This window comes from Ceratotherium simum, chromosome 22 (assembly GCF_057802395.1).
Source record: "Ceratotherium simum simum isolate JZ-2026a chromosome 22, ASM5780239v1, whole genome shotgun sequence".
In the NCBI taxonomy this organism is placed as follows: domain Eukaryota; kingdom Metazoa; phylum Chordata; class Mammalia; order Perissodactyla; family Rhinocerotidae; genus Ceratotherium; species Ceratotherium simum.
In genome coordinates, this window is record NC_141921.1 from 44,061,809 (window position 1) to 44,073,594 (window position 11,786).

Here is an 11,786-nt window from a genome sequence, read left to right on the forward strand (position 1 = left end):
TATATGTTTAAGAAAAAAAAAGGATATGACCTTTGCTGCTCTTTTCTGGGGCTCTCCTCATGGTCAGTGGTTAAAATTGATGGATGTGGTGGGGAATCCAGTCAAAATGAAAGGAATAATTCAGCACCTAGTCTGTGCCTTGTACTTGGCAGGCTGCTACAAGGGATGCCCGAGGACTAGTGGGCATCGGGTATTTTTGCTGCTTGGCATCCTCTCCTAGAAGCACCTGCCTAGTCCTTGGGGGAACCACTCACCCCACTAGATGCAGTCTGGGGGGCTCCCTCCAATCTGCCTGCCCTCCCCTGGGCTGTGTGAGTCTTGTGAGCTCGGGGTGCAGATGAAATGTGCTCACAGTCCCACTGCCCCCATGCCTTCAAAGTAGGATCTTGTCACTGGCCATGTGGGTCCTCCCAGCTCCCTGGTCCCCGTCCTTGCCTTAGTGTTCCTGCCATCCTAGGAGCTGCCTTGTTTTCCACTAGACGTCTTTTTGCTTGAGCTCACCAGAGTCCCATCTGTTGTTTGAAACTCACAAACTCTAACTGATACGCCTACCACAGAGGAGAAGAAGGAGGAAAAGGGACTCTCACTCTTCATCCCATGTGCCTCTCATTTGTGTCCATCTCCTAGGGCTGGATGTTACCTGGGGCCACTTTGGACAAGCCCCTTCATCCTTCTTTGTTGGAACTGGAAATGTCAAAGTAAACTACCAAGTGTGAAGGCCTTTTACTCTTTAGCCGAGAAGTATTTCCGTAGCAGTTGTTCAGGCTGGTACCATCTCTCCCCTTCCCAGGATCCTTGATGTTGCATCATTCTACAGCAAACATCATGTCTTAGTCTAGGTTTCTTAACTCATGGAAATCAGATGATCTTGTCTCTAAATGAGTAACTTTGAGGAGTTGTCTTTTTCTATTTGAAGTCACTCCTGAAATATGGAATCCAGAGAGGAGAGGAGAGACGAAACAATGTAGGAGCAGTGTAGAAACTGTCTCCCCATCTCATGATCTGGAAGTTTCCACGAGGCTCAGATCAGAGAGGGCAGACAGCTGATTCGAGGTCCTCGTGATAAGTCAGTGGCTCCCAGTGACATCCCCGTGTCCTGGACTTTCTGGCCTTCTCACTCCTCCCTTTGTTGTTCCCCAACAGCAGAGCCAGCTTCATGGGTGTGCAACCTGTACAGTCACCCGGGACCCTGCATGTGGGCTGTCGCCAAACTGAAATTTCTAATGATTTTTGAACAGCGCATTTTCATTTTGCACTGGGCCCCATAAACTGTGTAGCCGCTTCTTCCAAACAGCCTTCCATAGGCCTTCAGGCTGCAGGTCACGAGGACTCTCATCTCACATAAAACTCATAATCTGGTATGGGATCAGGACTTGGTGCCCACTTCCCCCAAGTAGGCCTGGCACAGAGCAGGCGCTCTGGTAAAAGATGGTGACTGACTCACCCGGAGAGTCGGGATGAGTGAGGCTGAATGGGACCAGAATTCTCCCTCCAACTGAACCGAGGGCCACCCAGGGGACACACAGAAATAGAGAACCCTGGTCCTGTGGATGAGGCTGCCTCTGGCAGTAATCAGAAACGGGTTCATCAGAATTCAGGGGGGGATTTTGTTGGTTTTGTGAATTGTACCCATTTGGGTATTGCATAATTTGCTCGGGCTACCTTAACAAAGTACCACAGACTGGGTGGCTTGAACAACAGAAATTTGTTTTCTCACAGTTCTGGAGGCTGGAAGTCCAAGATCAAAATGTCGGCAGGGTTGGTTCCTTCTGAGGCCTCTCTCCTTGGCTTACAGATGGTCATCCTTTCCCTGTGTCTTTACATGGTCATCCCTTTGAACTTGTCTGTGTCCAAATTTCCCCTTTTTGTAAGGACACCAGTCATATTGGATTAGGGCCTACCTTAATGACCTCATTTTAACTTAATTACCTCTTTAAAGACCCTGTCTCCAAATACAGTCACTTTTGAGGTACTGGGGGTTAGGACTTCAACATAAGAATTTGGGGCTGGGGGATTTTTCCGGACACTTCAAAATCAAGATTTAATAGCTTAACAATATCTTTCCAGTCTGAAAAGCCGAGAAATTGTCAACTCCAGGGTCTGTTCTCCATCTACAGGAAGAGGCAATGTCAGGCTCGGCCGCCAGCAGAATGTGGCTGTGGGTGGTTGCTCAAGGGCGTGAGGCATGGGTTACTTAATACGGGCTTTCAGAATAGACACAGGAAGAGTGACTGCACAGAGGACGAGAGCCAGCTGTTCCCCGAGTCCTATGGGGCCTGAGTGAGAGGAAATGAGTGTGAGCAGGAGGATGTGGGTCAGAGATGGGAAAAGACCCTCAGGCTGGGGGGGGTCGGAGGTCGAGGTCTTGAGAGCCAGAGTGATGTCTGGAGACCCACGCTCAGTCACCTGGGGTGTCCAGGAGGCGGTCCAGGTTCATAACAGTGGTTACCAAACATCTGGGAGCTTTGTAAGCCATAAGACTCTGATTCCCCGATCTGAGGCAGGGCCCCGGCATCTGTGCACTTAGAAAGCCTCCCCAGGCTGGGTGTGGATGAAACAAGGCTGGTCATGAGGCCATAATTATTTAAGCTGGCTGACGGCTCCCTGGGGGTTCATATACTTTTGTTCATGTTTGAAATTTTCTGTAACAAAAAGATAAAAAATAGGGAAAGAGAGAGAAAAAAGGAAAACGAGCTCCCAGGAGGTTGGGATGCCAGCCCTGGTTAGGACAAAAATGGGAGGGAGGAAGCCCTGAACCCGCCCCTGGGTGGAGCAGCTCCTCCTGGTGGTGAGCAGGTGGCACTACACACACAGACAGGTCGTGACCAGGAGTCTCTGTGATAATCTGGGACCAGGATAGTGTGTGTCCCAGGGATGGCCCTGGAGGGGGCAGCGGAGCAAGCCCTCGGAGCAGGCTCTTAACCTTGGATATACCATGGACCCCTCTGCCAGTCTAGCGATGTCTATGGACCCAAAGGATAAAGGCAAAAAATAAATACATGGGATTACAAAGCAGAACAATTATAGGGTAATATGATTGTCAAATTAGTTGATAAAACCAAATTTGTTATAGAGTAGTATATGTGCCCCTTCTTAGCACATTAAACAAGATCCAGCAGCAACTGGTCTAATAATGACTATAATTTAAAAGTAGTGATGAGCATGAATGGTATTTTGAGAAAGCTGATACGAAAATATCTGAAATTTCTACTGTTGACAGAATCACAGGCACTTGTTGCCCACATTCATAAATAAAGGAAATGCTAGATTCCTGTGGGAAGCTGGTGACAACAGATGCATCTGGTTGCCCTCTAGGTGACTGGCCCACAGGTAAGAACCCTGCCGCAGAAAGGTAGTCAGGTCCACTGTGCTTCCCTCACCGCGGCTGCTCTATGTTCCCATCATCCGTTCCACGAACATTGGCCGACACCATGCACAAGAGTGCATCCTGCAGAGAGACAGACTATAAACAAACAGTGCAAAGAACAGATTCTCCGTGCTCAGCACTTAGGTCCCATGTTCCTACTGAATATATTATATAATATATAACAATGTTTCTTGCATAATTGATATATAATTCTTATTGAAAGTTTTCTTTTAATCTCAATTGCTTTAAACCCAAATTTTTCAACCTAGTTTAGCCCATTGTCTCTTTTATAAAGCAAAAGAAATCTCACATCCTTTAGAAGGTTCTGGGAAGGAGGGATGCTCATGCCTTTTTGTTTTTGTGTGTGTGTGTGTGTTTGTGTGAGGAAGATTCACCCTGAGCTAACATACGCTGCCAATCTTCCTCTTTTTGCTGAGGAAGGTTAGAACTGAGCTAACAGCTGTGCCCTTCTTCCTCTATTTTGTATATGGGATGCCACCACAGCATGGCTTGATGAGTGGTGTGTAGGTCTGCACCTGGGATCCGAACCCACGAACACTGGGCCACCGAAGCGGAGCAAACTTAACCACTACACCATTGGGATGGCCCCAAGGATGCTCATGCCTTTTATCTCCTCCCCAAACCTATATTAAGAGTCACTGCTCATTCATAGCAGCATTATTCACAATGGCCAAAAGGTGGAAATAACCCAGCTGTCCATCAACGAATGAGTAAGCAAAATGTGGTATATCCATACAATGAAATGTTGGTCATAAAAATAAATGAAATGCCCATACATGCTACAACGTGGATAAACCTTGAAGACATTATGGTTAGTGCAAGAAGCCAGACACAAAAGACTACCTATTGTCTGATTCCATCGCTGTGAAATGTCCAGAACAGGCAACTCTATGGAGAAAGTAGATTAATGATTGCCAGGGCCTGGGGAGAGGAGGCAACGGGGAGTTATCACCTAAGGGGCACAGAGTTTCTATTTGGGGTGAGAAAAAGTTTTGGAAATAGTGGTGATAGTTAACAATCTTATGAGTGTCATCAATGCCACTGAATTGTATACTTAAAAATCGTTAAAATGGTAGTTTTTCATGTGATATATTTTACAACAATAAAAAACAAAGAGCCACTGCTTAAGACAGCTTTCTGGTTACTCTCACTCATCCCCCCATCCCTAGTCATTGCAGTGCCCCGGGCTCCCTCCACAGACGTCTCTCTCCACGCTCTCTCCCTAGGAACTCTCGCTTCTCACATCATAAACGCCATCTTTATGCTGACTGCCTCCAAATTTCTGTCTCCAGGTAGGACTCCCCCAGAACTCCGACACCCCCCCCAACTTGGCTTATCTAATAGGAATCGAACACACCCAGAACCGAGCTCCTGCTGCTGCCTCCCCCTAAACCTGCTCCCCCCAGTGAAGAGCAACTCTTTCCTTTAATCTTAGAAGTCTAGACTCTCCCTTGACTCCTCATTGGCTCACACTCACATCTGGCCCTTCAGTAAACCCTGTCATCTCTGCTTCTAGAACACACCTGTGACCCCTCACCTAGATGACGCAGCAGCCTGTAAGCCAGGCTTTATTCTTTTCACAGCACACCTCTGCTCAGCCCTCCAGTGGCTCCTGTATCACTCAAGGTGTAAAAGCTAAAGTCCTCATGTTTCCTGTGGGCCCCGAGAGATCTCCCTGCCTCTCTGCCCGCCTCTCCCCCTCTGACACTACTCCAGCCACAGTGCCTCCTTGCTGTTCCCTGAACACATTGGCCATGCTCACCCTCAGGGCCTTTGCACGTGCTATTTCCTCTGTCTAGAATGTTCTTCCTCCAGATGTCCACAGGACTCACTCCCTCATTTCAGGATCTTGCTCAAATGCTGTCCCACCAGAGTCTGCACACTTATATAAAGCACTCCCAGCACGCCTTAGCCCTACGACCTGGCTTTACTCCTCTCTCCCACATTTATTGCCATTTGACACAGTATATGTTCGTTGATTGTTTATTGTCTCTCTCCTGACCAGAAGGTAAACTCCTCAAAGGCAGGGATTTTTTGTTCAATGTCATGTCTTCAGACAATTAGTAGGGGCTCAATAGATATTTGTGGAATGAATAAATTACTAGAACCCCTTGAGCCACTGAAATTCTAGAATATTCTTCAAATAATATTTATAAGCACTAATAAATTACTTGACGTATGTATAATATCTCCATTTTACAAAACAAAACCCTGGTCTCAAAGGGAGCCCTGGGCTGATGCTTACATGGCATCTCCAAGTCTTCACTGCGACCCTTGGTCCTACTGTCCCCGCATTAGTTGCTTGTATTGGTTAAGGCAGAGACCAGGAGGCTGAAACAAAGAGCCCCCAGTATCCAATGGCCCTGAGGACCTGAGTGTTTATTTCTCCCTCACACACCGGCAAAGAAGAGCATGCCAGGTTAGTAGGTGACACAGCAGCCCCCAGCATTCAGGAACCTGAGTTCTTTCCGTCGTCTTTCTCCACCGTCCTGTGGGTCACGTGTCTTGTCAGTGTGTTGAGGCCGTGTGGCTGGCACGTCAGTATTCCAGTCACAGGAAGGGGCAGGAGGTGGAGGGCAGGTGCCATTTTAAGGCCCAGGCCTAGAAACAGCCCAGGTGCCTCCACTCACATTTCACTGGTGAGGCCTACTCATGCGGCCACACCTATTTGCAAGGGGCTCTGGGAAATGTAGTTTCTGGCTGGGTGGCCAGGTGCCTAGCTACTACTCAATTACCAAGGAAACAGCTGCTGTTGGCTCCATTTTAGAGGTGAGGAAACTGAGAGTAAGAGAAGTTAAGTAACTTGCTCAAGGTGACACAATTAGCAAATTTTGGCCTTCTGGCCACAAGTCCAGGGCTCTGTCTACAAGCCCAAAGGCCCCTTATTCCCAACCACCCGGTGAATTTTCTGCCCTTATTTTCTGGATGAGGCACTGGAGGCTTAGAAATGTTACGTGGCCCCTTTTAGGTCACGTGGTATATTAGTTTCCTATTGCTGTGTAACAAATTACACAAACATGGTGGCTTATACAGCAACACCCATTTGCTATCTCACGGATTCCGTGGGCAGAAGTCTGCTGTAGCTCAGCCGGGTCTTCTGCTCGGGGTCTCTCACACTCCATGTGTTGGCCGGCTGCGCTCTGAGTTCGTTCAGGTGGTTGGCAGGATTCAGGCCGCTCTCATCTCCTGGCAGCCACTCGTGTTTCCTTCCCACGTTCACAGGCCCTCTCTCAACATCGCAGCTGGATCCTCACGCCGAATCCCCCTCATATGGAATCCCCCTCACTCTTCAGATTTCTCTGACTTCTGCTTTTGCTCCTGGCCAAAGAAAACTTTCCACTTTTAAAGGGTTCTCCTGGGCCGGCCCCGTGGCTTAGCGGTTAAGTGCACGCGCTCCGCTACTGGCGGCCTGGGTTCGGTTCCCAGGTGCCCACCAACGCACCGCTTCTCCGGCCATGCTGAGGCCGCGTCCCACATACAGCAACTAGAAGGATGTGCAGCTATGACATACAACTATCTACTGGGGCTTTGGGGGAAAACAAAAAAGGAGGAGGATTGGCAAAAGATGTTAGCTCAGAGCCGGTCTTCCTCAGCAAAAAAAAAAAAAAAAGAGGAGGATTAGCATGGATGTTAGCTCAGCGCTGATCTTCCTCACCAAAAAAATAAATAAATAAATAAAAATAAAGGCTTCTCCTGATGGGGCCAGGCCAACCTGGATAATCTTTGTATCTTAAGGTCCACCGACATGGGACCTGACTTAGTCAGCTTGGGCTGCTATCACAAAATACCATATCCTGGGCAGCTTAAACAATAGACATTTATTTCCCACAGTTCTGGAAGCTGAAAGTCCAAGATCAAAATGCCAGCTGATTTGGTTCCTGGAGAGAGCCCGCTTCCTGGCTTGTGGACAGCCACCTTCTTGCTGTATCCTCTCATGGCAGGGAGAGAAGAAGCTCTAGTGTGTCTTCCTCTTCTTACGAAGACACCAATCCCATCGTGGGGGTCCCACCCTCATGACCTCATCTAACCCTAATTACCTTCCAAAGGCCCCACCTCCTAACACCATCATATTGAGCGTTGGGGCTTCAACATACGGATTTTGGGGGTGGACACAAACATTCAGTCCACAACAGGCCTTTAATTACATCTTCAAAATCCCCTCACAGCAGTACCTAGATTGGTGTTTGATTAAATAACCAGGGGACAGGAATCTTGAGCAGGGGGATCTCTAGAGTTATGCTCACCAGACGTGGCCAGGACAGAGAGGCAGGACTAGAAGCTGGGTCTTCCACTGATCATAAGACCTCTCTTCTGGTGCCAGCGTGTACTGTAGGCCAGTCCTACCTGCAGAGTGAGTCCAGGTAGAGGTAGAGAGGAAAATAGCCTTTCCCTTTAGTGGCTTTGCTGTTCTTTATCGACCTGAGCAGCTGAGAAGTGGAGTGTGGTGGCCACTCTGGGAGCTGCTGCAATGTAAGAGCCCGTCAGAACCAGGGTCTTCAGGGTTTCTGCAGGCAGGAGGCTGCGTGCACAGCAAAGTGGGGCAACAGCCTTCAGAGTTTGGAGTGGGGAGGGGACAGGCTCGCGGTGATGGCGGAGAGTTTAAACACATCCCACTGAGACCTGAGGGCTTCTCCTGAAGGAAAATACATGCACCAGATGGTGCCCCTTGAAGAGGAGGCCTCTGACTGCAGAAACGTGGCTGTTCAGGCTTGTCCTAGTCTTTCCTCTGTGTGGCCTAACAGTCACATGAGACACCAGGGGTTGCACAACCTCCTTTGGCGATGCTGGGGGTGGCGAGCACAGAGAGGGGCCCACGGGGGCGGGGTTCCTCTTCCACGGCCACTGCTTGTCATGGTACCTGGGTAGGAAGATGAGCCCTACTCACCTTCAAACAGGGGAATGAGAAAGCCCACATTTCTACCAACAACAGGAAGAAAGTTTCTCTTCTCTTCCAGTTTTAAAAATCAGATATGTGGCTTTTTACTTAGACTGGAGTTGAGCTCAGAAAATCATCTAGGGCTCCTCCAATTTAGACTCACACTGTCACCCGTCTGCAGTTGTCAGAGGAGGAAATCTTGTTTCTGGGGCAGGGGGAGGAAGGAAAGAGCAAACTGAAGCCAATCTCCTCCTGGGGACACTGGCCATGGTTATGGGGCCTCTCTGGGTCTGGGCCCCTAGTTCTGCAGCCAGACAATAGGGGTGCAAGGGAGGTTGTCACGATGTGTCAGGACCTTGGACATGGCCCCTCTGGACACTGGACATGGAGCAACAGACAACTGCCAGCTGGCTTGACACAGATGCTAGAGAGATGACTCAGAGTCAAAAGAAGAATCCCTCTGAGTTTCTTACCAATTCCCCCAAGGATGAGGAGGGAGGGGGTGACTGGAAGGCCGGAAATAAAAAATGTGGCCAATAGGCCATCGCATTCCATATGGCATGGGCACCGTCAGAAGCAGCTGGGGGCCTGGTGTTTCTCTGGGTCTGCTGTTCTTGGTCAGGCCTCCTCAGAGGACCAGCAGCCCCTGGGATGAGAGAAGCAGAGCCCAGGAACTCTGTTGAGAGGCTGGGGGTCAGGAGTCGCTGGCTCCCTTTGGTGGAGGCCACACGGGGTGGCTTAAGATCACCGGGCAACTTGGGAGCCATGATTTCACCTGCTGCTTAATACCTGGACCCATCCGGGCAACATCAGTGAGCTCGGGCAGCAGGAAATTACCTTCAAACTCAGACCTAAGTGATTTGAAGCTCTATCATTGCATGTATTTCCCATTTTTTCCCTAGTAGTGGGAAGTATGAAAGTTCTTTGAATGTTATTTTCTAGCGCAAAGAAAACCAAGAAATCTCCTGATCAAACCTGCCTGTAAAATAGCCAACCGCTCACCTGGGGAAGCGGGCAAAGCACTTTCATCTCAACAAAGCAGGAAGGACATAGTCAGCCTTGATCTGTCGACAGGGCCACTTCCCAGAAGCCCTCTCCTGCCCTTCTTTCCCCTGCAAAATACTCTAAGGATTAGATGACTATGATCCGGGGAGGGAGTCCATTCCAGTCCATTCTTGCCCGGCCATGTGCCAAAGCCCAGGGCCGGTTGCACAATCCAGGCTTGAAACTATTCATGCCAGTAAAAAGCTGAGAGGCTTCACTGACAGCACTCTCAGCCACGGTCTGTTTATGGTCTGGGGTCCTCTCAGGAGGAGGTCAGGGGCTTCTGCAGTGACTCAGAAGGAAAACAGCTGCTCTTCAGCTCTCTGCAGAGCAAAGTCTGTGAATGTGCTTGCTCAAGTTCAAGAGAATGGTTTTTAGTAACTTTTTTTCTGATTAAAATAGAATATATGCTCATTCCAGCATTGCTTGTAGTAGTCAAAACCTGGAAACAACCCAAATGTCCAAAAATGGGAGAATGGATACATTATTTCTATAATGGAATACTATACAGCATTGAAAATGAATGGACTGCAGCTTCATGCAAAAACATGGATCAATCTCACAAATATAATGTTGAGCAAAAAATAGAAGACACAAAAGGGAACATAGAGTATGATTCCATTTATATAAAGTTCAATGACAGGCAAACTGTAGTATTTTGTTTAGGGATGCATACATGAATGGTTAAAAAAAAAAAAAGAAAGAAAATGACTGAGGAGGAATAAAGAAGTTTGGGGAGAGGCTCCTGGCGTGCTGGAATTATTATATTTCTTGCTCTGGTTGAGTATTTATTTTATAATTATTTATTAAATTGTACATTTGTATTTTAGGCACTTTGCAGAATGCATATTTCATAATACAATGATTTTAAAAGTTGGACACAAAAAGATAATCTACGCCTATGATAACTTTTGCCTTTTATGAACCAAATGCAAAATCAAATCTAATGTAGACTGAAAACTACAAAACATCATTGAAAGAAATTAAGGATGACCTAAATAAATGGAAAGACATCCCATGTACGTGGATAAGAAGATTTAGTATTATTAAGATAGCATTATTCCCCCAATTTATCTACAGCCAATGCAATCCCTATTAAAATCCCAGCTGGCTTTTTTTTTTTTTCTGCTGAGGAAGATTCCCCCTGAGCTAACATCTGTGCCAGTCTTCCTCTGTTTTGTGTGTTAGCCGCTGTCACAGCACAGCCACTGACAGACGAGTGGCGTAGGTCTGCACCCGGGAACCGAACACGGGCCACTGAAGTGGAGCACACCAAACTTAATGGGCCATGGCACCAGTCCTGGCCTTTTTTTTCAGAAGTGGAAAAGCTGATCCCCAAACTGATACAGAAATGCAAGGGGCCCCAAACAGCCAAAACGATATTGAAAAAGAAAAATAATGTTGGCGGACTTACACTTCCTCATTTCAAGACTTACTACAAAGCTACAGTAACCAAAACAGTGTGGTACTGGCAAGAAAGAAAACATAGGAGTAAATCTTCATGAACTTGGCTTAGGCAATGGTTTAGATATGACACCAAAAGCACAGTAGCCAAAGTAAAAAAAAACAGGTAATTTGGACATTGTGAAAATAAAAACTTTTGTGCTTTAAAGTACACTATCAAGAAAGTGAACAGACAACCCATAGAATGGAGAAAATTTTTGTAAGTCATATATCTGATAAGATTCTAGTATCCAAAATATGTTAAAAAAACTCTTACAACTCAATAACAAAAAGACAAACGACTCAGTTAAAAAATAGGTAAGAGAATTGAATAGATGTTTCTCCAAAGCAGATATGTAAATGGCCAATAAGCACATGACAAGATGTTACATATCATTATTAGAGAAATGCAAATCAAAACCACAACAAGACACCACTTCACATCCACTAGGATGGCTAGAATCAAAAAGACATAACCAAGTGTTAGGAGAATGTGGAGAAAGTGAAACCCTCCTATATTGCTGTAGCGATACAAAATGGTGCAGCCACTTTGGAAAATAGTCTGGCAGTTTCACAAAAAGTTAAACATAGTGTAACCATGTGACCTAGCAATCCCACTCCTAGGTATACACCCAAGAGAATTCAAAACATATGTCCACACAAAAACTTGTAAATGAATGTTCATAGCAGCATTATTCATAATAGCCAAAAAGCAGGAACAATCCAAATGTCCATCAACTGATGAATGGAAAAACAAATGTGGTATATCCCTACATGGAATATTATTTGGCCATAAAAAGAAATGCAATTCTGATACAAGCTACAATGTGGATGAACCTCGAAAACATGCTCATTGAAAGAAGCCAGTCACAAAAGACCACCTACTGTCCATTCCATCTATGTGAACTGTCCAGAATAGGCAAATCGGTAGACACAGAAGGTGGATTAGTGATTGCCAAAAGCAAGGGGTGGGAGAGGGAGAAATGGGGAGGGACTGCTAACCTGGTTTCTTTTTGGGGTGATGCAAATGTGGAA